This window comes from Piliocolobus tephrosceles, chromosome 10, assembly GCF_002776525.5.
Source record: "Piliocolobus tephrosceles isolate RC106 chromosome 10, ASM277652v3, whole genome shotgun sequence".
In the NCBI taxonomy this organism is placed as follows: domain Eukaryota; kingdom Metazoa; phylum Chordata; class Mammalia; order Primates; family Cercopithecidae; genus Piliocolobus; species Piliocolobus tephrosceles.
The window spans coordinates 3827094-3853683 of record NC_045443.1 but is presented as its reverse complement, the minus strand read 5'-3'; the positions used below and the strand labels follow the sequence as shown (position 1 = coordinate 3853683).

Here is a 26590-nt window from a genome sequence, read left to right as displayed (position 1 = left end):
TGGAAGGTCAAGCACCAGTTACAGGCTGGTGTGAGCATGATTTTTGGGGGTGGAAGTTCACCCTGCACTCTTTAAAATCATGTTACACTGGTGTTTAATTCTGCCTGCCAGTAAGCTATGCCCTGGACTATAGGCATCGGAGAAAACATGAAGCTATAGGGAAGGGGGGGTGGGAAAGCACTGAACTAAAGTCAAGAGAATCAAATTCTAGCCCCAGCTCTGCCACAGGTTACTGGAGATCTCAGGGAAAGTGGGTGTCAAGAAAAAGATCCCTGAGAAATGGGGGTGGGGAGTGGTTAAAGTATGCTTCTGCCCTTAAAGTCCCTCATACTCCTGGTTTTCATTTCTTCCTCTATAATGTGAGAAGTTTGGACAAGTGGAATTTGTCACGTTCAACTCTTCCATTCTAAGAGTGTGAACCCTGTGACTGGCATTCAGAGTACAGATACTGTACCCAGTTCTCGAAACAAGCAAGAGGGAAGAAGGAAGAAGCGTTGGGAAAGCGTCTGCTCTGGGGCTCAGGCACTTGGGCCTCGAAAATAACCAGCCCTACCTATCTTCCAGGTTGTTTTTCTTTAAACACAAATTTTTAAGCTTTAGTATAAACACTGCCTTTACCCCATGAGGAGCTCAAATGCCCATGGTCTTTGGGCAGAAATCATCTGTTTTAAAATATAGCATTCAAGTCAGACTTGCAGAGAAGGTCTTTCTAAATAAACATTTAAAAGAAATATGCCCATCGGGGTTTGTCTGTTATCCATGTCCATGGAAAAGGTTTGCTGATGAAACGCATCTGTGGACTGCTACTTCTGGGTATCATTTTGCAAGGCAACCCTAAACAACAGCCTGTTCCTCTCCCACCCTCCCCTTCACACCTCTTAGCCTTCTCTACTTCTACCATAGTTTCCTCTTGTTCTGCTCAGCTGGTTTTAAGTGGGTATACAGTGCCTGAGGCATGAAAAAAAAAATCTGAGAGTAGAAACTGACGTTAACATTTCACAAATAAAAATTCTCTACAGCAGGTTCAAGAACCAAGAGGCCTTCTTATTCCCAGGCAAAGATGGCATGAGGCCAAGTGCATTCGGTGCTCTTTATGGCGTGGGGAAGATTCTCAGGCTGGCCCTTTCCATGAGTCATAGTGGATCTACTGAGGAGTGACTTAACCGTTCTTGGTCCACAGCAAGAAATGCAGGAAAGCCTTCCCAAGAGATGCTACAATAGCCGCTTCTTTAGGGGAGTACTTTTTTTTCTTAAAAAACTGAGACGATGGCTATCTGAGGAAACTGGTTCAAATTCCATCCTCTCCAGAGCCAAGAGACAGGACATAACAGCTTAAAGGACTTCTAGGTTGTACAGCTTATGATGACAATAAAAGGACTAAAAAATATTAGCCAAGTCCATGGGGCTTTTTTAAACACAATTAGGCACAGTGTCCAGTCTCCTTCCTATCTGGAGAGCCAAGGGGTAATGGCAGAAGAGCCAAGGGACAGATGCCCACCCAGGTGAAGGAAGATCAAGGGTGCTCTGCTCCATAGAGGGCCAGGCCTGAGTGAGAGCTGGGGAGCCATGAGGGGGCATGAACCTGTGCTGGGAACATTAGCCCCACTTGGTTTTCTCAAACCCAATTAAGCAGAGGACAGAAATTTGAGGGGGAAGAATTACTTTAATAACCTACAAATTTTTAAAGAGCCCCCAAACTATCCTCTGTGCAGAAGCCTGCCAGGGAATCCAGGCCATTTCCCAGTCAGAGCCTGCTGGACCCTGACTCTGACTCTGGTCACCTGTGAGGCTGCCCCATGGCCTCCTCTCTCGCGCACCTGCCCAGGAGGCTTACCCAGGTGCTTACAGCAGCAGGTACAGCCTCCGACAGCAACTTTTATTTTCTTCCTAATGCTTCTTTGTAACTTTTATTTTTAAAATTTGAAAACTGTGGAATCATTGACCGAGTGACTGATTTCAAGTAGATGCTGACCTTGGCATCTGATGGTGATCTCAGGCCCCAGGAGGGCAGCTTGCACTTGCCCCTCTCTGTTGCTTCAGATTCCCCAAGGATTGATAAGCTGGAGAAAGACCCTACTATTTTCCATTAATAACAGGTGCCCACATGAGCTAACACCCATTAGTGGCTCCTGACTTCAACTTTTTAACCCTTCTGAAATATTAGGAAAATTCAGATTCTAGGGAATGGAATAAGCCCTTGTCAGTGCAAGAAGAAAGTGAATCTTCTTCCTCTGCTGCCTTAGAAGCACCTAAAGAAGCTCAGAGATATGTGGTCTCCTTTCCTGTCATCTGAGGGAAAACAAAGGTACAAGGTTCTCTTCTGCAATTCACCCTTGCCATCAAGGAAGCAGTCACAACCAGAAATGAACCACAGCTTCCTTCAGAAGGTGGAGGGGCCCGAGCCAAGCCAAGGTTCTGTAGAACAAATCCCTGCATGGCCTGGCAGGGTGGACCACAGGGTATCATCTACAACTCCATGATTAGATAGACAGATAGATAAATACATGGAGAGAGAGAGAGAGAGAGAGACAGATAGATAATAGATGGATCAATAGATACAAATATATGATAGATAGGATGAAGACTCTATTTGTTTCCATTGAAGAGTTCAGTCTACTCCTTTTCATTACTTATGTGACTACTTTCTCTCAATTCACCCAAGCCCTGTCCTGTCCTCAAAGTCCAATTAAGTTTCCAAACCTTTCCTGGGGCCTCCCAACCCACAGGAAATCTTCTTTTTCCTCTTTGCACTCTTAGAGCATGATAGATGGTGCCACCCATTCTGACACCTCATCTTATAGAGTACCATCCTTCCCTAGCCAGAAATTACATCCAACTACTGTGATTATACAGAATGCAACCTAAGAGAAAGGAAGGAAAACACCCTCCGAAAGGTAGGAGAATATTTATTCCATTATTCATGCAACACCCAACCACCCAGCCAGCACTTATCAACTTTGAGCTGGGTATAAAGTTAAGCTTGCTCATAAAACAGTTCTCTTCTTCCTCCAAGTCAAGCTTCAGTCTCAATGGTTACAGCCCATTCGGGTACAGGAGCAGTGGGAACTTCACGTAATGAGAAATGACTGCCAGTGGTTTGGAAGGAAAAAGCGCCAACCGTTCAAAAAGGTTGAGGGATATTCAAGGAAGGGCAAGTTTAGCCCAAACCATCAAAAAGAGATAAAATTGTGTTCTGCGAATTCTTTTTTAGGAGGCAGAAGAGGGTATCTTTTTGAAAATCTCTATCAGAAGTGTTCAAATAAAACGTTTCAGAACTCAACGTCAATAAGACTACACGATGCAAGAAAATCCAGGTGCTTGGGGCACCTCACGTCCAGGCCAAGATAAAGACAACTCAAGCCACCTCCCTCTTCCTTGCTATACAGGTGCTTGGCTATTTCAGGTTATACCTCTTGGTTTCTCACTGTAGGCTCCAAAGGAAGGGCCATGCTTTCTGTTTCATTTCTCCCTCAATGCCCAGTCCAGTGCGGAGCACTTAGAAGGTGCCTACACACTCGCTAAGTGAATAAATGAGTGAATGAACATGTTTCAGTTCTGATTCCTTCCTCTAATATTATAGTCCCACTGGCTTTTATTACTTTGGAGAATGACCAGGAAACAGATTTCTAAAACTAATTTTTGAACTAGGTAGCCTTGTTACTAGACCACTGTTTTAAGAGCGTCCGTTGGTCTGCAGCACCCCCAGTCCTCATCACCCCAGCCTTATACTTCTCCTCATTCCCATCACAACAATAAAGAAAATCAGGTCTTGCCTCTAGTCAATCACACTCCAGGCTGACCCAGCAAATAGAAGTTCCCTAACAAAATAGTGCAAGATACTGATTCTCTCTAAAATGCTTCCCAATTTCTCCACGACCTGGACCTTGTGGGCCCAGTTCTTGAGGGGCTCTCCTCTCTCCAGCACCCACTAAGTGGACAGACTCGAAGCCCCGTGCCTACTTAGCTCACAGTCTTACTGCACGCATAGATGCTAACATCCAAACACACAAATGTAGCTGCAGACACTTTGACCGGTAGACCAGGAGAAAGAATACGAGAGGCTGCTATTGAAGTTCCCAGGGAAGGCCTCCTTCCATTGGCTATTCTGATTTAGCCCAACCTGAAGAGAACTCTGCCTGAGAAAGCTTTTTGTGCAACAACTCATCCAGTGCGCCTTGTCTCGTGACCTTTCTGCAGAGCAAGGAGCAAAACTCCTACCTCAAGAGAGAGAGATGGGAGAGGGAGAGGGAACACATGAACGCTAATGAGCCAAGGATGAGGCTCTTGTTGAAAGGCCTAGAGCACCTGTGGGCCTTCTGGACAGATGCAGACCAGCTCGCAGGCACTTCCCTGGTTCACTGTTTATGTACCTGCCAATAACAAAACCTAATACAAGCAGAAGATCAGATTCATTGAAAGAAATGGTCTGTCTGAGACCAGCAGACGCAGGCTCCCAGTACCCAGCAAGCCCACATGTCTGGTATCCTACCTAGATGAGAGCTCATCCTGTTTTAAAGACCTCTGGGGAAAGGTCACAAACTCTCAGATTTCCAAAAACATCTTGACTCCTAGCAAGAAGTGTTGATGTGTGTCTGGCCTAAACCACCCCCACTTAGAGCTGAAGCGCCCTTTCAGATTGCTTGGTTCCCAGTCGGGCTAGAAAGTGTCTGGCTCTCTGCTCTGGAAACTCAGTGTTCAGAGGGGAAAGGAAGCCATTTTTATTATCAATCTTAGAACCTGTAACTCAAATGAGATCGTCCCTCTAGAAAGGGATCCAGATCCTAAAGACTCTGCTGAGTTTCCAGCCCAACCTATTTCTTAGCAAATTATAAGAAAGGCAACTTTGAAAGCTCTGACATGGAAAAGGTGTCTAAAAAGAGAATGTGAGGCATAGAATTCCTGACTCCTCAGCCCCTCATTCTCCACATACATCATACACCCACAGGATGTAGAAGAGAATGAGCATAACAAACAAGAGTGTTCTGAGACACCAGGCGGCCCTCCCCTCCCCTCCCCAAGAATCAGCAGCCGAGGCCCCCCATCCCTACCCTCTCCCTCCACACCCCACGGTACTGGAAGGGAGGCCCTGCTCAGGCCCTTTCAGGACAAGGAATGGGAAGTTATCTGCAGAGAGAGGACTTGCAATCTGCCTCCACTTCTGTTAGAGACCAAAAGTGGCGAATACCCCAGTGATGTCCAACAACTCAGGAGGCGGAAGCATTCTCTAGACATAAGGACACTGCGGGCAGAGGGCTGGTGAGCCAGCCTGACCCGGATCCCAAGGCAGAAGAAATCCCCAGAGCTCCCTCCAAGTAAAAACAGGCAGGCTCACTTGCGAACTGCTGGAAAGTGATGTTCTGAGACTCTCTGACCTGCCTGAAAACTGATTTAAAAAGAAAATCTAAAACCAGTTTGGTGGTAAAAGTCGGTCCTTATCTGGCAGTCCCTGGGGCAAATGTCCACAATTATCCCAGCCAGCCAGAATAAGAAATCGTGCATTTCCTGTGGGACTTTGCTCTGCCCTTCCCCTCCCAAACTTCCCTGCCCACAGTGTGCCCCCCTCCTTTCATGGTCGCCACCACTCCAGGACCTCCAAGCTAACCCAAGATGCCCCACAGCCACTGGGTTTGGTTTGCACTAGGCTAAATGAGGAACCAGCCTCCTGTTAGACTTCTCTTCTTTCAGTGGCCAAGCAGACAGCCACAAGATATATGATGAGAGTCACCTGTCTGCTAATTCTACAGGTCACCATGCTGCTAGGAGCTTGCCCTCAGGGAGCCTCACAGTGTGAGGGTGGGCTGGATGACAGCCACTGTGCCTGAGAAGAGCAGAACAATAACCAAGAAACGATGAGAGCAAAAGCATTTGAATGCCATCTGGATTTGAATTCCATGTTTGTTTGTCCATCCAGCAAATGTTAACTGACAGCCTAATATGTCAGGCCCTATGCTAGGTACTGGGGATATGAAGATAAGTAAGACATGATTCCTACCCTTGAGGAGATTCCTTGCAAGGGGAAGAGCACTTGAGAGGGAAGGTAATTGCAAGATGAGAAAGTGAGGGCCTTATGGGGATGTGCAGACAGCTTTGGAACCTTTAGGAGCAGCAGCTCATCTTGCTGTGCTTAGGAGAAACTTCCAGCAGGTCATTCCTGAAGGGAGCCTTCAATGACCGTGAGGAGTTAGTCAAGCAAAGAGGAGGAAGGCCAGGGGAGAGCATGGGGGCTGCAGAGTGTCAGCTGGCGGATATGAGGCATGGCTTCTCTGGGGAGGACAAGTCCCTCAGGATGGCTGGAGCAGAGAGCATCGGGTGAAAAGCCGACAGCAAGACACAGGTGGGGGACGGCCTGGGAGCAGAAACCATGGGTCCCACAAGGCAGGTGGCAACAGAGAAAAAGGCAAATGCAAGAACAAAGGCGCAAAAGTGTGCATTTTATCTTCTCTACACTCGTGAAGCAGGCAGGGTACCCCCATTATACACAAAGGAACACAGAAGCTTACAGAGGTTAAGTAACTTACTCAAAGTCACACAGCAAAAACGCTGCCAGGATCTGAACCTGGGCCTATCTGAGCCCCTCTCTCCAAGTGCAAGCCCCTCACCATGTGACGTGAAGGGACTTGGGTGCCCCACTAAGGAGTCTGGACTTTATCCTGAAGCAGCGGGGTTACCTTGAAGAATCTCAAGCAGGAGGAGGGCAGGGCATGAGCCAGTGTGCATTTGTAGAAGCTCATTCAGGCAGCTGTGTGAAGAATGGACTGGAGGAATCCACAAACCCAGAAGAGGAAGAGTTGAGTGGCCATTGTGTTACCCCCAGCAAGTGATGGCAGGGTCTGAAGTGGATGGGAGCAAGAGGGGTGAAGAGAAGGGTGACTTCCACAGAGAGTGGGCCGATGGGATGATGACACAAGGATCAGGTGTCAGCCTGAAGGAGAAGGAACCACCCAGGATGAGAGGGAGAAACAGGGAAAGTGCCCAGCTAAACTGAGGCGGGGCTGGGGCTCATGTGATGATTGATTTGGCCCATTGGGTGGTTGGAGACAATATTTACCAAGATAGGGAATAAAGGAGCAGAATGAAGGAGAGGATTTGGGGGTGAGAGATGGAACTTGGTTGTGGGAGGGGCCATGAGGAGATGCCCAGGTGACAGGTGGCTGTGCAGACCTGGTCCTTAGGAAACACACCTGGGCTTTAGATCCCTGTGGGGAGTTGTCAGCAACACAGGGATTGTTGGAGAATCAACTCACCCAAGGAGAAAGTATTGATTGGGAATTGCCGAGAGCACAGGACTCTGGAAAACCCCGATCTTTAAGTAAGGTGGGCAGAGGTGGAGGCTCTCAGGAAGAAGGCTGAAGAAGACCAGCTAGAGAGGCAGAGGAGAACCAGAGGCAGCACCATTGGGGAAGTCGAGACAGGAGACCCTTTGGGGTGGAGTGATCAGCGGCACCCCATGGAGAAGCCTGGAGGTCCGTGAGGCCTGAGAAGCCATATCCATTGGGCTTTATGATCCGAAGGTCAGCAGGGATTTCAGCCCAAGGGGTTGCATGGAATGTTCTTGGGGGGAGGGAGGCTGTGACAGTCAGATTGTGAGGGCTGAGAAGTGAGGGAGGGGAACACAAAGACAGTGCATGCAGGTGATGCTTTCAAGAACTTTCTACTGCATGTGGAAGTGCTGATGAGGTTACAGTTTCATAGGGACAAAGGGCTGAGAGGAAATCTTGTTATAATTCCATTGAAAGAGCCTGGAGCATGTTTGAATGCCAGTGGGGAAGAGCTGGAGGCGGGGTGGGAGAGGGGTGGTAAGGGAGCTATAAAATATGAGAACTGGTTGGTTTGGGCACCACTGGTAGAATTCGCCTCGTATTGGATCCTGGTCCTTCCCAGCGCTTCCCCAAGACCTGGCTTCTGGAACACAGCCCCTGCCTGCCAGACATCTTAGTCTGGCCCTCGCTCCACGGCCTCCCTAGTTCCCTGGTTGGTGAAGAGAAGACATGGAGCTTTGGACCTCCCATTCATTTCCCTCTCTCCACCACAGTCAAGCGGCTAAGTGTCCCAGGCTTATCCACGTACCCCACATATGGGGACCGAGATGCTCTGACTCTCCTATCCCCTTGAGCCAGCCTAATAATTACAGCCATCAAAGCTCACTGGGTCAGGCCCTGTGCTAGAAAATACAGAGTCACTTGGACTTCCCAAAGAACTTCGAAGTGGGCATTATCCTAGCCTTGCAGTTGAGGGAAAGGAGGCTCAGAGAAGTTAAGTAACTTGTCCCAATGTCACACAGTTTGCAAGCGGCAGAGCCGGGATTCAAAGTGAGGCCTTTCTTACACCAAAGCCAAGCACCTTTACCCACTCCTGTCCTGCCTTCAGTGAAGGGCTGCTGACAGATTCGTGTTTCATTTATTCATCCATCCATTCATTCATTTATCAAACAGTTAAGCATTTACCACACTCACAACACTACTTGGAAATTTAGAAATGTAAAGTTTAGCATAACAAGGAAAAGGCTGAGGCCAGCCGGAATGTCAAGCAAACAGAGGCCCTGGGGAAGCCATTTCACAGGGCCATCTGTGGATCACCTCCTGTAGCCAGAAGGAACAGCACACACCTGTCCGATCACCTTTTCTTGTTCTCAGCTACAGAACCGCCTGACATTGGCTGCAACCTGGTGGGGAGATCTGACTCAAGAAACACTACGATGGCCATTGATGTCTCACCCACGCACTCTGTGGAAGCCTTCAGAATCTTTTCAAAGCACTGCCCCCACCCACCTCCCGAGAGCATCATGACTTCTGTTACTGGGACAAAGGTTCAGACAGGCCAAGTCTTGGGAGACCCGCTTTTCCCTCATTCAACATTCCCCTACCCTCACCCCTCTACCTTACCATCAATGTAAGCAGAGAAAGCCCCTCCACAGGGCAAAGAAGGCCATCCTTGGCGAGCCCGCCATCCCAGCTGCAGCTGATTCCACCAGGACGGGCGCCTGCCTCCAGCACAGTTGTGTCTTGGCAGCCCAGCATAGAAGTGGGTACTTACAAGGGCCATGGTGACCAATCGGCCTCATTAAATTCTCTCAGTAAGTGTGAATGTGAGAGAAAAGGCAGCTGCTAGTGTGACTAGAGGCTGAAAGTCACACAGAACAGAGCCATGAACAAGCAGAAGTCGGGGTGAACAGATGCCCCACGCTGGTGGAGGGAGCCCAGGGGGTTTGGGGGGCTCTGGGCCAAGTCGGGTGACTGAGGAGGCATCGTGCTGGGAAGATGGAGAGACAACTAGATCCCCGGGAGCCCTGAAGACCCAGAGTCCTGGTCCAGGCTCTGAAAACAAATCTGCCCTTGGTGTTTATGGAAATCTGAGGATTGGTGGCCTCCTAATTTCCAGAAATATCCTTACCATAAATCCCCATTGCTGACAGTAACTTGGGTGGGCCTGAGGGAGTCTGACTGATCCTTAGGCTCTAAGCACCTGGGGTTTGCCAGGAGAGTAGGGGAGAGCTGGGAGCTGAGCAAGTCACCACACTCCCACTGTGGACTGTTTTCATTCCACCCTGCCCTTCTCCTTCCTGCCACAGTGACAGACTGCACCCACCCAGAAGGAAGCCCTGGGCCAAGCATTTGGGTCTCAGCCCAATCTCTTAAAGTGAAACCATTGAGACAGGCACCTCCATCACTACCACGTGCTGCTCCACGAAGAGCCCACCGCTCCTTCGGCTCCTCTGCGCCCTGTGTCACTTGGTTCCAGGCCCCTAGAGTTTAAGACATGGTCACCATCTCTTCATTTGCGACCCCCAGGTTCTGCCCAGGATGGCCTGGTGGAAAGCCCCACTCTCAGAGTGGGAGTCGTCTCACTCAGCCTGTCTTTGGCAGGAGCAAGTTTGAATTGTCATCTTTGAAAACTCCAAAATACTTATTTTACAAAGCAGGCCCTGTGTCCCTGAGCTTGCAGCAGGTGGGGACCTCATCGGATGACATTGTCTGAGCGTGGAAGTGGTGATGCAGGGCTGAAGAGCTCATCTGAATTCACCAGGCTGGTGTGGAGTTGAAAGCGGGCCCCGGTTCTGTCCATCCATCCCTGAGGCCCCTCCCATCCCCCCCGGACACCCTGACCACAGAGGCAGTGCTGTGTGCCAGCCTCACTCCTGCATATTCTGGAGACACACCAGGAAGAATATCCAGGAATATCCAGGAAGGAGGTTTCCCCACACCTGCCCCATGCCCCCCAGCCAGCAAACTCAAGTGGGCAAAACCACAGCAGCAACGGCTTCACAGCCAGGCCCTGGAGGAACGAAGCTCACAGACCTCTCACTTTCTGAGCGAAACATGGAAGACTGCCTGGGGAAAGGCGGCAGGTTCCAACAGAGCTCCCACCACATCGCCTGCCCAGACCCCACCATCCGACCCCTTCCTCTACCTGGACTCAGCACCGTCCTGAGTCCCTGTGTAAGAGAACATTGAGTCCTATGGAAAAATAGCAACAATGAGAATAATTGGTGCAGTTGCCATGAAGCCATGGATGCCTAGAGGACTGAAGGCTTTGACGCCCTCTGACTCGGCCCCTCTCAGGGCATCCTGAAGACTATGGGGATGTTTGCCTCTCCACACACACAGAGGATCCCATTCCCTGGCTGCCACTCCACATGGATTACCTTCCTACACCAGAGGTTTCAGTATTTCTTTAAAAGGTTGGCAATTGTGAAATCGTTTTTTGTACATGTATTTCTTATAATCCACTCCTCTGCTTTCTTATAATTGAGCATTTTGAAAATAATTTAACCTTTTCATCTTGACTCGGGGTCCTGATGACGAACACCGTTATTGTGTTGAGGTGTCATTTCCCCCAGAGTGCAGGGACCACGTCTCAGTCCTCTGCGTGCTCCTGGGCTCCTTGGCCAGCACGTGGCGATACTGTGCATGCGTCTGTGGCTTTACTCTCGCAGAAGCCCACAGAGGCTCTGGCATGGAGGCTGACAGAGCCACTCCAGGCGGCTCTGCTTCGTGAGTACACATTCCTTAGTGTCTTCCGGATCCTCTCTTGCTATCAGGATATGAACTTCTCAGATCCTGAGGCCCTTCTTTTTTTTCCACTTTTTAAAAATTGAGATATAATTCACCTATCATAAAAATCACCCTTTTAAGGTGGTTTTTGTATATATTCACCAAGGTGTGCATTTATTCTCATGCACTATATCTCACTCTCAACCACTAACTCATTCTAAACATTTTCAACACCTCCAAAAGGAAATTTCTGGCCACAGTCACTCCCAACTCTCCCTTCCCCTAACCCCCGGCAACCACGAATCTACCTTCTGTCTCTCTGGATTTGCCTGTTCTGCCCGTTTTCATGGAAATGGAATCCTGGGCCATGTGGTCCCTTGAACCTGGCTTCTCTCATTTGGATCATGTCTGCAGGGTGCACCTGTGCTGCAGCATGAACCAACACTGGAAGCTCTTCTTGTTCCTGCCCCTAAGCCTTCCCTCATTTCTAAGGACAATTTCCACTTTATCTTTCTCCAGAGAATAGTCTGTCTTCAATCTTAAGGACTCAGCTCCTTACATGGGCTTTGGTGGGGGTCGTGAGGCAGCACCTGAAGGTCCAAATCGGGATGCGGGTGTTTGGTCTTTGCTGGCTTCACTAGATGGGTTCCTGACTATTTTGCTGTGAATTGCACACTCACACAGGAATGTAGCTTCACCTACAGCTTGGGAAGCACTTAGGCATAGAAGACACTCGCTTCAGAAATGTCCCTGACTGCTGCGGCCTCCGCTATGTTTCAAATTATGAATTTCTTAATGTCCTTGTCCTCAGGCACGCATCGGGCACAGTTCATGCAGCGAATAGACAGCGCGTGGCCATGGCCCTTTTTGGCACAACACTAGTTCCTTCTTTTCTTTGTCATATTGGAGGCACAGACTGGAGAGAGGAGCCTTCCTTTATTTCTAATGTTCTATGAGCAGGATACCAAGGCAAGCGAGCGTGCAAAACAGCCTACATAGAGCTTGTGTAAAACTTTGAATTCTTGTAAAAATGTGGGGCATTGGGGGACTTTTATTTCAGGTGTTTCAGAGACATGGCCTGCTTGCTGACCATTTCTTGCCTATTTTCTCAATGGCTAAGGTTTCTGGATAAGTGGGCCCCAGGTAAGAAAAGTATCAATCCAAGACTCACTCATTTCATCTCCATTGTGCTGTACATTTTTACAAATCAACTTTCATAATTATTCTCTATTTTGAGTCTTCCATCAGGACTCAAGAGTCGGTGTATGGAAGAAAGAGAAAAGCAGCCTCTAACGTCCAGGAACTGGTCCAGTGCCAACGACTGGGCCTCAGTGTTGGGAGGAGCTGGCGTGGGCACTGGACCTTGGTGTTCTGGGGCACATTCACAATCCCGTGGGACCCATATCAGAGATGGGCACTCTGTGATGACAAAATGAGAGAAAAAGCAAGACTATAATCTCACCTAAGCACAGACAAAAACAAGGTCTCTGTGCACATCGCAGAACTCTCAAACATCTCCTCCTCCTGGCTGATGGGAACGGCTGGTGCATCTTTCCCATCCACATCTTCAGTCTTGCTTCATTTATTCTCATCTTCTAGGTAAGAATCATTAGAATACACGATCCCAGTAGTGCACCTGCTTACACACAATATCCAGCCCAGAGAAGGCCCTGCTTCCTAAGCCCTCCTGAGACCAGCTATGAGCTCACATCTATTCTAAGTTCTTTCGAAGGCCCTCTTTACTGCTGGACACTCTTCCTTTGTGCAACAACAAGTCAATAAGCCCAACTTGGTTCAGCTACAGCTGAGTTCTTGATGGTTTTTAACTTAGGAGGATTGGCAGAAATAGAGGTTCCCTGAGGCAGCCGAAGCACTCCCTCCTTGGACAAGAGCCCCTGCCTCAGCTGAGACACACAGGTTGTCTCTGCCTGTCTGAGGTACTGGGTGGCCCACGGCTGGGAGGCAGCTCGGGCTGAATGGAGTCTGATGTTTCCCTGAGGTCCCTTCGCTTCACTTCAGGTGCGTTCTGTTCTGGGAATGAGGTGCTGTGAGACTTTTCCTGGTGATCTGATCAGATTTGTCCCGCTCCTCGGTGAAACTGCTTTCTAGCCTTCTGAGAAATGCTCCTATGTCCATCTGCTGGTTGAATGTTATCCGTGTTGTGTCTAAGTGGAAACGTCCACAGTCAACAGGGGCCTGGGTATTCTGTCCTTAAGCTGGTCTCAGAGGCCACAGCACTCAGGAGCTCTCCTTAGACCAGCATCCACTGGAATGAGCTTTGCTGGGGGTCACCTAAGGGTGGATTTCCCACCACCTTGTCTCTGTGAGGTTCCTGAGAACAGCTCGCCTTAAATTCCCTCTGCCTGGAATCAGGAGGATTGGGGACAATCAGCCTGTGGCCTCTGACTAAGCTCCGGAGGCAAGAAGTCTCTTCTCAGACTGCTCAGGTGCCTGTGCAACCTTCCTCATCGGAAGTGGCTCTTCCCCAGGCCAAACACCTGCTGCTTCCAGATTTCCTCACTGTCGTGTGAACTCATCTTATGTCTCTGACACAATTTTTTTTTTTTTTTTTTTTTCTGAGCCAGAGTCTCACTCTGTCACCCAGGCTGGAGTGCAGTGGCGCGATCTCGGCTCACTGCAAGCTCCGCCTCCCGGGTTCACGCCATTCTCCTGCCTCAGCCTCCCAGGTAGATGGGACCACAGGCGCCCGCCGCCGCCGCCAGGCCCGGACAATTGTTTTGTATTTTTGATAGAAATGGGGTTTCACCGTGTTAGCCAAGATGGTCTCGATCTCCTGACCTCGTGATCTGCCTGCCTCGGCCTCCCAAAGTGCTGGGATTACAGGCGTGAGCCACCGCACCCGGCCGTCTCTGACACAGTTTCTTAAGAGACCATTTGAAATGACAGTGGCCACTCTGGGGAATTTTCACATGAATGAGGTTATTCATTTGAGAGGTTCCGTATAGCAAAAAGTGAAGGAGCCCTGTGAAGAGCTTGTCTTGTAGAAAAGAGACATCGATTTGCTTAATGCAGGAGACATTCAACAAACTTCTTCCTTTGTTTCTACACCTCAGGGATTAGTAAGTGCTGCTTTCTTGACAGATTGATAAAACTGTCAAGGGCCCAAGCTATTCTCAAAACAGGGTAATGTCACTAGCTGTTGAACGTATTTGCCAAAATCTGTTATTCTAACTTTTCTTTTTTCACAAAAAGAACCCAATTAGCCTGAGAGTGATAATGTCATCCTTATTGGAAGCCAGGCCCCTCTAATTTTTTGTTTCTATCCCTCCATTTTTCTTGGGCTAGAGAACATGGACTCATTATCTATGTTTTCAGAAAAGAAAACAGAAGCTCAGAGAGGTTAAGCGACTTGCCCAAGTTCACACTGCTAACCTACAGCAGGGCCAGGACTCAGCGCTGACTGTGAGACCTGGCTGGGGTTCTGAACAAAAGCACCTCTCATCGTGTTGCCTCCCTCAGCACCAAAGAGAAAGGAGGGAAATGTGGGCATCGTCAGACTGGCCACACCAGAGCTCTCAGTAGTCTCATTCAGTCCCACAAGCCCGCAGGATGTCAGCACTCAGATGGATTTTGGAAACCATCCAGTCTCACCTCTCAGTTTATAGACACAGGGACTAAGGCCCACAGAAGAAATGTGACTTAGTCAAGGTCACACAGCAAATTAGTGGCAATGCCCAGACTTAAACCGAGGTTGGCAGAGCTAGGCACAGTGACATCAGCCTCCTCCTCCACAGCAGGTGCAAGGAGGGTCCATCCTTCTGGTCACTATGGCATGTTACAGTTTTCTGCGTCAGTATCCTTCCTCCTAGGAGGAAACCTCTGGGCTAGCGGCTCGCTCCCCACTTTCAGCTCTGTAGAATTTCTCTCTGGGCATTTGAGGTAGGAGTGTTGGCTACAATTCTTAGGTGTCTGAGGCTATCTCAGTTACAGAGATGAATTAGGAAAAAATCAACCCTCCTACGTATGTGTGCAGAGTTCTCCATGCAAAATAAAGTGTGAGTGAGAAGCAACAAATGCTATTAGCAGGAGGGTGAGCCAAACCTGCTATGCCCTTTGAAATGTCCTCAAGTTGTCCTCAAACCCACCCATGTAATTATCTTATAAGTTCATTTCCAAAAATGAGATTCTAAATTTCGGTGTCTATTTACAGCCAGGTGACCATGGCACTCCCCTGCTCAATAAGCCTCGATGACTCCCTCTACCTTCAAAATAAAGTCACGAATCCCTAACCCATCATCCAGGGCCACTTGTGATCTGGCTCAAATCTACTTCCAGTAGAATTGCCCACTCTTTCCCTTCCAGGCACTCATCAGATTTCCTGGAAATAACTGCTTCTCTTTCTAAACCCCACCAACAAAAGTTCCCGGAAAAGGAATTTGGAGCAAAGAGACCTTATTCCAGTGGACAGTTTGGGAAACCCAGCCTTAAGTGTAAAATGTAGGTGTGTTCAAGAGAACGGAGAGAGGAGTCGGGTTTATTTTATTTTTATTATATATATATATTTGAGACGAAGTTTCACTCTTGTTGCCCAGGCTGGAGTGCAATGGGGCAATCTCGGCTCACTGCAACCTCTGACTCCTGGGTTCAAGTGATTCCCCTGCCTCAGCCTCCCAAGGAGCTGGGATTACAGGCACGCACCACCACGCCTGGCTAATTGTGTATTTTTAGTAGAGACGGGGTTTCTCCGTGTTGGTCAGGCTGGTCTGGAACTCCCGACCTCAGGTGATACACCCACCTCGGCCTCCTGAAGTGCTCAGATTACAGGCGTGAGCAGGAGTCGGCTTTTGTAGCAAAATTTCCTGCCCATGTTTCCCATGAGGTCTATTTATGCAAATGAAAGATTGCAACTTGCTTAGTTCTGATTGGTTGATACACTTGAGCCCTGATTGGCCAAGGCAGATGAGATCTGATTAGTCAGTATCCAAGCTCCAAACCAGAAGTCTGTCGGATGTTTCTTTCAGGGGTAGAGGCTACAGATAGCCAGCCGGGTGTGCATCTTTCCTTCCCTTAAGGGCAGGGATTTATTTTTGTTAGCCATCTAGCAGACAACTTGGCACACGATAAGTAATAAATATTGAGTAAATGAATGCAGGTGTACTTGGAAAAATTACATTTACCCTCCCCCACTTCATGCCTGAAAAAAACCAGCTACTACTGAAGAGAAAACGAATAACGTCTTGAGATTTTCTCGAAAGAAGATAAACATGAAACTCAAATTAGATAGCAAGTTGAAGAAAGTGTGACACTGCTTTATTTTCAGGGTTTTTTTTTTTTTTTTTTCTTAAGGAAACACAGCACATTAGGAGTTGAGGTGAAGGTACTGACTGTCTTTGTGGTTTGTGTGCAGTTTTTTTGTTTTTTTGTTGTTGTTGTTTTGTTTTTTTTTTTTACCAGGATTCATAACTGGGGAAACAAAAGCACCTCTTTGCCTGTATAACTTTGTTCCCTTCCTTTATTGCTTTAAATAGGCAAGTTGTGGTTTGCCTTTCTTTCGCTGCTCATGTTTGCTTTGTGTTCCTTAACAACAATAACCTGCCGTTCATATTGCTCTTAAAGGTCGCTAAAGACCCCCTCCCCACTTACTCATTCCACTCATTTGTAACCAAGATCCTCAGTGCTGCTCACGGAGGCTCCCTCAGCCCCGTATCTTCTGTGCATAAAGCAGTAGATGGTGGGTCCAGTTACATTAAATATCAGGTAATATTGGTACTTTTAACTTTGCTATGAGAATCCTCAAGATGGAAGCATTATCCTCTGCTTACAATTGCTGTAGGCAAGGATGTGCACCAACCCTCCCAGGAGTATAAGGATCATCACCATCACCATTGTAAGATGACAGCTCTTTACAGTTCACGTATGTTTGTCCTGGTTATTCTCCCTCTTAATCATTGAGAGTCTTGTGGCCAGGTGTGGTGGTTCATGCCTGTAATTCTAGCGCTTGGAGAGGCCAAGGCAGCAGGATTGCTTGAGAGGAGGTGGAGAATGCAGTGAACTATGATCTTGCCGCCACTGCGCTCCAGCCTAGGTGACAGAGCAAGAGCCTGTCTCTAAGATTATTTTAAAGGAGTCCTGCAAGATAGGTGTGAATTCTTCTAGAGCGCAGCTGAAAAGTTAAATGGCTTGTCCTAGAGTACACAGCTCAGCAGAGCCAAGAGTAAAACTGAAATCCAGTGCTTTTCCATCCATGCTGCAGTGAACCTCCACTAGAGTTTTATGGAAGTCCAACTTCCTGGCAATAGGGAGAAAAAGCAATTACAGCCTTTCCTGCTATTTAACCTAGCTAACAACTTCAGCCCAGAGAAAATCTTCCAAAAGTCCAAGACAGACAGGTCTGGATGTGTACACTTTCACCCATCAACCATAACCTTAAATCTGAAGCCAGGAATTAGAAAGAAATTCTCAGGGTAACATGATTATTTCAGTCATGAAGTCTCGCTTCCAGCACCCGTGAGACTGGCCATGAGACTTGGGCAAGTTACCTAACCTTAATTTCCTCAGTCTGTAAAATGGGGATATAATATTGGGTAACACACTAAGCATCATGTCAGGGATATAATTTGGGTGTTTGTCTCCATCCTCCCAGATGTCTCTGATCCCACCGTAACCAAACCCCAAATTGGCCTTCCTCTGCCAATTTCACAGTTTCTGTACATATTTTCCAGGCACTTCTACCACTCACCACCCCGCAAAAGGGACTGGGCCCCAAGCTTGTGCAGTGATTAATGCTTTCTAAGTCTTTTCCATCCGCCTGCAGTTATGCTACAAGATCTCTGGGTAAAGGACTAGCCAGGTCTGTCTAACACATACTTTGGTGTGACTTAACAAACTGGTTTCTACCACTTTCAGCCTGAAGTGACAGTGCTTTTTAATGGTGGTTGCAGGCAGGAGACTGTTGCCCCGTCCCAAGCACTTCAGCTTCCTTGCACGGCCTCTCCTTGGCTTCTGTCTGTCCCTGCCAGCAGCTTTTCGTGGGACCTATCCCGACACTCCAAGAAAGCAGAAAAGGGAGTTCCTGATGCAAAAAGTAAAGAACTTTCATCTGAGGAAGGTGAGTCCTTTTAAATCATCAGGCCTGAAGAGACAGTAAAATGAGAGCAATCATATCCCACTCCTTCTTTTGAGCTATATATTCATTTTTTAAAACTGCTTGCTATCGCCACAGGTAGCTAAAATAATGCCACACTGGACACTATCACCTATAGTTTCATAATGAGTAGCCAGTCATTCATCTAAGTTATTTCTGTAAACCAGTAAGAATTCTTGACAAACAACCCTGTACCAGCCCACTCTGTCCCCTTCTTTTGCCTTTAAAATCCTTCCTGTGGCGTACATATACCGTATTTTTTGTATCCCGTCTGTCATTGAAGGGCATTTAGGTTGGTTCCATGTCTTTGCTATTGTAAATAGTGCTGCAATGAACATTCATGGCATAAAAAGGAATGAGAGCATGTCTTTTGCAGGAACATGAATGGAACTGGAGGCTACCATCCTTAGCAAACTGACACAAGAACAGAAAATCAAATACCACATATTCTCACTTATAAGCGGGCACTAAACGATGAGAACACATGGACACAAAGAGAGGAACAACACACACTGGAGCCTATCAGAGGATGGAGGTTGGGAGGAGGGAGAGGAGAAAAAGCTCTATTGGGTACTAGGCTTTGTACGTGAGTGCTGAAATAATCTGTACAATAAACCCTCGTGACATGAGTTTATCTGTATAACCTACACATGTACTCCTGAACCAAAATAGAAGCTATTTTTGTTTTGGTTTGGTTTAGTTTTCTAAAAATCCTGCTCTTAACAAAGGCTGTAGGAAGCTCACAGCCAAGGGTACCTGGGTCTGAGTCTTCCAGGCAGCTGCCCTCATTTCGGTTCAAGTAAACTTTAAATTATACTTTGTGTCTCAGCCTCTTCCCTTTAGGTTGACACTGAGCAGAGTAAATAACTGAATGGCCCCTGCTTCTCTGTCTGAAGCCTGGACTCCTCATAAGAGGACTTCCTGCTCTGAGATAGGAGGGAGCCTTGCTCAGAAGAAGGAGCTTGTGTCTGCTGAGGACACAGTTCCGTCGAAAGAGGTCAGCAGGGCTGTTGGCAGCTTCCGTTAATTCCGCTGGGGCAGGCAAGTGGCAGGTGGCAGTTACTTAAGCTGAGGATGCTGGGATGGATTTTTACATGAGAAGTTGGCCCTTAAATCAGGAGCCCAACTTAAGTACCCAAGGAAATGGAACAGCGGGCAGAGGGACGTCACACACACCACCACATCCTCTTGTTAGTCTCTGGTTTCCACATCCTTTTCCAAAACTTCAGGCCAGCTCACAGCCTCACTTTTCCATCTCTTCGCCATTCCTCCAAAGCAGAGTTTCCCGCTGCTACAGGAATAGCTGAGAAGTGGGAAAGATCGAGGGTTGTAAAAGCTTCCCCAGACAATCTACAAAAAGCTTTGCTGGAATTAGGTTGTGCATCTCTGAACCTGAGCTAGATCTGTTGGGTCAGGGACCATGCTTACTTACTGGCTCAAGAATTGACAGAGGAGGCGTCTAAGAAATGCTTGTTGGATGAATAAATAAACAGCTGAGTGTTTCTATGAGCCTGAAAACTGCCTGCACCTGCACAAAAGTAAAGCCCGAACACCCTCAGGCCACACCTACCGGAAAAATCTATGTCAGCCCCAGAGAAATGTGGGTGACATGAGGCAAGTCTGGAGCAACACAGGAAACTGCTGTCCTCCTATTCTGGCCCGTCTTCCCCTGTGATGCTCAAAATCCCATCAAGCCTGGACATCCAATCAGCGGGATGTAAGAGGGTCACTCTTCACTGTGGCCGTTCAGAGGTTTCCCGGAAACCTGGCTTTCTCTTGTCCATTGTCCCATGAGCATGGTGGCGACAAGCTTGGGCTCTGAAATCAGACAGCCCCAAGTTTGAAACCTACACCTTCTTCCTTGCTAGCTGTGAGACTTGGGCAAATTACTTAACCTTAATGTCCTCAGTCTGTAAAATGGGGATAATATTGGGTAACACCCTAAGCACAATGTCAGGGATATAATTAGTGCTCAATAAATGTATCTCTATTACCCCCACATCCCATTCTACCATTCCCTTCTTTGTCTTCCTCCCGTAAACCTTCAACTTCATCATTGCCTCTGAACAGCCACAAGGTAAAACAATCACAAAACTGGGCAGTTTTGGACAGCCCAGAAGTTATTTACAAGTCTACGAGTAACCACTGCAGTCTGCCCAACTGCCTGGCCTTTTGAAAAGCACACTTAGAAGCTGGTGATGTCCATGATCCCACAGAATTTCCTAGGAATTACAGGGACGTGTATTTAAAAAGTTACTCTTGACTCTTTAAAAGAAGACAACCGTGTTTTGCTCCCATGGTATCTCAAGGGGCACCTAGATTGCTGGGGGCCTGTTGTCCAATAAGTAATGCCACCTGGAAAAGGAGGTGTGACCGGTTTAGAGTCCAGATCTGAGAACTGGGGGAAGCCACTTCGTGTCTTAGTTCCCTTACTTGTAAAACAGAGAGATTGGACCAGATGATCAGCAGAGAAACTTCCAGGCCGGGCGCAGTGGCTCACGCCTGTAATCCCAGCACCTGGGGAGGCCGAGGCAGGCAAACTACCTGAGGTCAGGAGTTCGAGACCAGCTTGGCCAACATGGTGAAAACCCATCTCTATTAAAAATATAAAATAAAATTAGGCCAGGCGAGGTGGCTCAAGCCTGTCATCCCAGTACTTTGGGAGGCCGAGACGGGCGGATCACGAGGTCAGGAGATCGAGACCATCCTGGCTAACCCGGTGAAACCCCGTCTCTACTAAAAAACACAAAAAACTAGCTGGGTGAGGTGGCCGGCGCCTGTAGTCCCAGCTACTCGGGAGGCTGAGGCAGGAGAATGGCGTAAACCCAGGAAGCGGATCTTGCAGTGAGCTGAGATCCGGCCACTGCACTCCAGCCTGGGCGACAGAGCGAGACTCCGCCTCAAAAAAAAAAAAAAGAAACTTCCAATGTTAAGACTTCAAGGGTAAATGGCTCTTTGATAGAGAGGGACCATAGAAAAGAAGATCCACACAGCTTAACCTCCCAGGGGACAATTAAAATGCTTTAATGTGAAGTGAACGACAGTGTGGTAGGGTGTGATGTGAATGTAACGGCATAGGAAGGCTGGAGGGCTTGGGGGTCTCTCAACCTCATTCTCAGCGCCAGATGTGGCGTCTGGAGCATCTGAAGAGGGGCTAAGAGACTCCGTCCTCACCCCAGCTCTGAAGATGCCTCCACCATAAGAAAGAGATAGGGAGCCCCTGAATCTCTCTGCTCCGACGTTGGAAGACAGGGGAGGAGGAAGGCCTCCCAGCGTCTTCCATCACTGCTGCAGACACCAACCAATCCCCTGCCCTTCTCCCTGTTCCTCCTTTTCAGCTCTCACCTGGGCCCCCACCCCAAACAGCTCTCTGCTCCCCTTCAAGTGTTAGCTGCATTTCACCGGCAAAACATCTTTCTTTGCCAATTTTTGTCAAAAATTTTGGCATAGTGTTTGCATACATTTGCAGTTAGGATGCAAGAGACCCTGACTCCAATGGTATAAGAGAAAATAATCATGATGACTGCACTTGCAGTCAAAGGATGCTTTCAGGAGGCACACTTGATTTGCTACACAGGGCTGGGAGAGGCACTCAGTATGTGAGGCTGGGATGCCCTGACAGGAGCTTCCCCACGATCCAGAAAATCGGAACTTTTTCAATGTTGGCTTCAAATCATGGCTAATAGGCAGGAAAAAAGCTCTTCTCACCATGAAGGAAGACTGGGGAGGTGGGAAGGGGGACAGGGCCCATCTATTCCATCCAAGAGGGGGCAAGGAAGGACAGTGGCAAGTTCAAGTCTGGAGCTGTTTCCTCCCAATAGTGCATGTCTGGTAACTTTACCCAGAAGTTCTGATTTTTCTAGTTAGCCAAACGGGGCTCTGATTTCTAAGATTAGGTTAAATCCAGAACAGTTTGGGGGATGAAGGAATCTGGTTGAATGATGGGAGCTGGAACCATTGCCCCACCACCAGCAACACCTTAACAGAAACAAACGCCTCTGACCACTCATCATATCCACAAACAGTTTCAGAGAAGAGAATGTCCCAGCTAGAAAAGCAAGTGGACGAGTGCCAGCCCGATGTGGCCACTGATTTGTGAGTGGAGACCTCTGAGCAACTTGGTAAAGAAAAACGGGGTTCAGCCTCCCCCCGAGAAGTGGGGCGCTTGGGAAAACCTCCCCAGATGAACAGACAGGAAGGAGGAGCTCAGTGACAGCCCTCGGAAGGGACTGTGTATCCACTGGCCACAGTGACGACTGGGGTGACACCCATGCCACAGAAAAACACAAAGTCCACCAAAGCCAGTTAAAGCAGACACTGAGTTTATTATTTGCCAAAGAAGAGGAGGGTCCCATTTCATTAGGAAAGGTCAGGACCGCTCTCCAAACTGAAAGTGAACAAGACAGATATACTGTGGAAAAGTTTTGTTCAAAGGTCTGATTGGCTCAAAAAGCAAGACGTAAACTCTTTTGAGACTGGCTGCTGTTCTGATTTTGTGTCTCAGAGGCACAAGCATGGCTCACAGGAGATCCCTGATGGACATGACCTGTGGTGCGTGGCCCTGGCAGGCTGGTGTCTGCGCCTCCTCTCGTCGAGGTGGGATTTTTCTCTGATATCCACTTGGGTTAAGAGTGAGGAGCCTTGGGCCTGCTGCATGGCTCTGCGCCCATCATCACCCGGCTCTCTGATCCTCACCGCCTAGGATGGAGGGATATGCAGCCCTCCTGGCCACAGGGATGAGGAAACCTCATGAAAGCAGTTGGAGAATTTTGTTAGCATGTAGCCATCGTATTTTCTAACCACGAAAACTGAGTCACAGGAGAGCCAAGCCCCGGTAAGTTGGAGGATACAGGATTAAAACGCTGCTGAATGGGTGGGGGGGAAAGGCAAACTGGGCCAGGCACGCTCATGCCTGTAATCCTAGTACTTTGGGACGCTGAGGTAGGTGGATCACGAGGTCAAGAAATCGAGACCAGCCTGGCCAACATGGTGAAACCCCATCTTTACTAAAAATACAAAAATTAGCTGGGCATGGTGGTGAGCGCCTGTAGCCCCAGCTACTCAGGAGGCTGAGGCAGGAGAATCACTTGAATCCAGGAGGTGGAGGTTGCAGCGAGCCAAGATCCACTGCACTCCAGCCTGGCAACAGAACGCCGTCTAAGAAAAAAAAAAAAGCAAACTGCAAAGACCTAAACCAAAATTAATCACGTCCAAATCCGGGTGGGAGCACTGCAGATTTTTATTTTCTTTTCTTCTTTTTTGAATGGGTTTCCTACATTATCTTTTGCTATATTGGTATTCTATATTATCCAAATTTTCAACCATGTGTGGTTTCGAAACTATATTTTAAAAAATGTTTTTCATGCAGCAAGAATGAGCTCAAGGTCAAGGTACTATAGACACAAAGGTGTGCACAGGTCAGACGTGGCAGCTCGCGCCTGCAATCCCAGCACTTTGGGAGGCTGAGGTGGGAGGATCGCTTGAAGCCAGGAGTTTGAGACCAGCCTAGGAAACACAGGGACACCCCGTCTCTACAAAAATTAAAAATTAGCTGGATGTGGTGGCACATGCACCTGTAGCCCCAGCTACTCAGGAGGCTGAGGTGGGAGGAGCACTTGAGCCAGGAGTTTAAGGTTACCGGGAGCTATGATCCCTCCACTGCAGTCCAGTCTGGGTGACAAGGTGAGACCCTGTCTATAAAAAGACAGAAAAAAATGTGCTTAGCAAAGTCAGGACAATTCTCCCAGAAGAGGAGTTGAGAATTGAGAGCTTGTGGCTAAGCCTGGCAGCCCAGATAGGCCTGCCTCTGCCCTCCCACAGCTCTGAGAGCCCAGCAGTGCTCAGGGCACCAAGCCTGCCCTCACAGAGCTCACTCAGACACTGCTGCTGCAAAGACACCAAACAGCACCTCCCTTTTAGGAGACGCCTCTTCTGCAAACAAAACAAAACAAAACAACAGCACTCTTCTGTTCACTCAAACCAATGGTGGCACAATAGTCCCAGTGGTGGCGCTGGGACTCTATTTCTCCGGCCTTAGAGTTACCGTGGCAGGTGAGGTCAGCGAGGCCAGAGCCTCCACCTCCTTAACACTGCTAGGACATCAGCCTCAACAAGAAGAGACACATCCGTCCTCTGTGTTTAAAGCCTTTAAGAGAGCCCCAGCTGCTGTTCTGTTGTTCATCTGCTTTCCTGGCTAGAGGGTTTCGATTCTCTCTGTGTGGTGACGTTTTTTTCTTTTTTCTCTTGTTCAGTCTTAGTCAAGGGGGTAAGAAACAGTGGCTGCTCAGGGCATTTGGCCCCTTCTCATGGGTTCCTCACTGCGCTCCCCTCCGGGCCAAGCCAGCTCACCCCCGCACCGTCCCTCTCAAGGTCAGCTTCCCCACGGTCCACTCACTCCCTCGCCTTTCATCCTCAGCCTGTGGGTAATTCAGAAGGATGGTCCCGGGCGTTGCGCGAGGAGAAGGCTGTTGGTGAACTGGGGGATAATCGGGCTGCACAACAAATCGCTCGTGATGCCAGTGTGTGCTCGTGGGCCCTGCCCTCCCACCTGGGAGAGGAGCTTTGCTTGTGGTTTCAGAGTTTCTGGGAGTTCCTTGAAATTCTGTGGAAAACAGTGTGGGTGATGGATATGTGGGTTTTTCCCTTGGGAGGGGGATCCATGATCCAGAAGAATGTCGTGAACACTTTATTTAACAGCTCCATTTTCTAATGAACCACCCCCAAAGAAATTGTAGTTTGGGCCATTGAGAGCGGTGAGGCTGGAAAAACTGCAGGCAAAAGGAGGCTGCCATTCCCTCTCAGAGGTGGCGCTTGGTGTGGCAGCCCTGGCATATCTGGATGTGGTCACTGGAAATGTGGTTTAAGTGAGCAAGAAAAGCACTCTTAGCACCTAGCTCACGCCAGGAGTTAGGCTTAATAGTTTGTATTTGTCTTCCTGCGTGAGCGTCACAGTTTCCCTGTGAGGTGGGACTTAGTATCCTCATTTTAGAGATGAAAACGCAGGCTCAGAGAAGTTAAGGGACTTCCCCTATGTCACATAGCTAGCAAAGAGACAGAGACAGATATAGAACTAGGACCACGTGGTCAAAGGAATGTGCTGTTTTCACAGCATCCTGCAGCCCTGGCCCATCTATGGTGTCACTGAGGGGTGTGCTGGGGGGCACTGGCACAGCCATGTCACCTGCCCTCTTGGAGCTTCAATTTCTTATACTTTGAACATGGAAATAAACTCCACCTTCCTTGCCTCCACTTTCTGGCTATTTGTCAAAGAGCAATTAAGAGAGCCACGAGGACCAAGCCAAATTCAGGTTAGCAGGCTCAACCCTGCCTCCCGCTGACCATCCAATTCCAGGAGAGGGTTCGGACGTGAAGGCCCTTGGCCAGGTCTCCCAGGACCGAGCCCAGAGAGCAGGCTGGCGTGGTGCCTCCTCCATGCACACACTTATTCCCATGCGTGTGTGAAGAGCTTGCATCACAGGTCAGTGAGTGGCATTTCTTTGTTCAGGGTGGCAGGGGGAAAGGGCATGAGTCAATTCACCTTAGGGAGAAGGAGGGCAGAGCGTAAGTGAGGGCAGCATCCACGCCTGAAGCAGCTGACCCCTCCCTCCATCCTGTCTGTGGGTTCTCTTGCCCTCCTGCCTTCCACACCCCAAGCCCAGGCTGGAAGGCACCTCCCCTCACCCTCATCCTCCACTTCCAATCTGCAGCCACAAAGGGTGTGAAAATTAATCTGGTGCTTTCGTGAGGGACTGGTGTCATAGGACCAACAGGTTTGTATGCCCACTGCACAGTAGCAGACCAGGTAGCAGACCAGTTACACAGTAACAGGCCTGTTACGCTCGCTGCACAGTAACACACCAGTTACCAGTTAGGGCTGCAACAGATAGAGTTTGATAGTCACAGGGCACTGAGCCAAGAGATGGGAGGAGCCCCTAAACTCCATCTCCCCCAGGATTTCTGGGCTGGAGTCTTTAAGGGGATTGTGGAGGACAAGGGACTGGAGAATGGAGCTGTTGACTGGGGTAAGGGGGATGAATTCATCAGAATGTAGAAATTGCATTCTTTGGTGAGTCAGCTCCTGTGGGGTCCTTTAGACCAGCTGACGTGGTAATTTCACAGGTATGCGGGACCTGAAGGAGTATCTCAAAGGGAAGACTTAACGTTTCGAACTGTTCCGTTTTTATCTGTAGGACTCCTAGGCTGACCATACCCTTGTAGTGGGGTCTGTGGGATTCTAGGTCAATAGGCAGCAAACAACGCGAGGAAGCAGGTGGGAGCACAGGCCGACCTTCGACGGACACCAAGTGCCCTGCAAGCTGGATTTAGTTTCCCTTCTCCCCTTTCTCTCTTCCTGATCCATTTTATAAAATTTGTAGGGGTGCTTTCCCTGGGAGCGCTGTGCTCCCTTTGAACTTGGTCTCCCACTTGAGAAATGCCACATGTCGCTCTTGCCCGCCCTCTCTTCCCTGGCCCCTGCTCCTCCTCTCTCCTCGAG

The 26590-nt window shown here is 48.7% G+C and overlaps 1 protein-coding gene and 1 pseudogene across 1 annotated transcript in view; both read right to left on the bottom strand.

The window, feature by feature from the left end:
- PRMT8 (protein arginine methyltransferase 8) overlaps window positions 1-26590 on the bottom strand; it is a 205537-nt gene that overhangs the window by 106681 nt on the left and 72266 nt on the right. The gene's annotated exons all lie outside the window — the stretch shown is intronic.
- LOC111520303 lies at window positions 11547-11893 on the bottom strand (annotated as a pseudogene).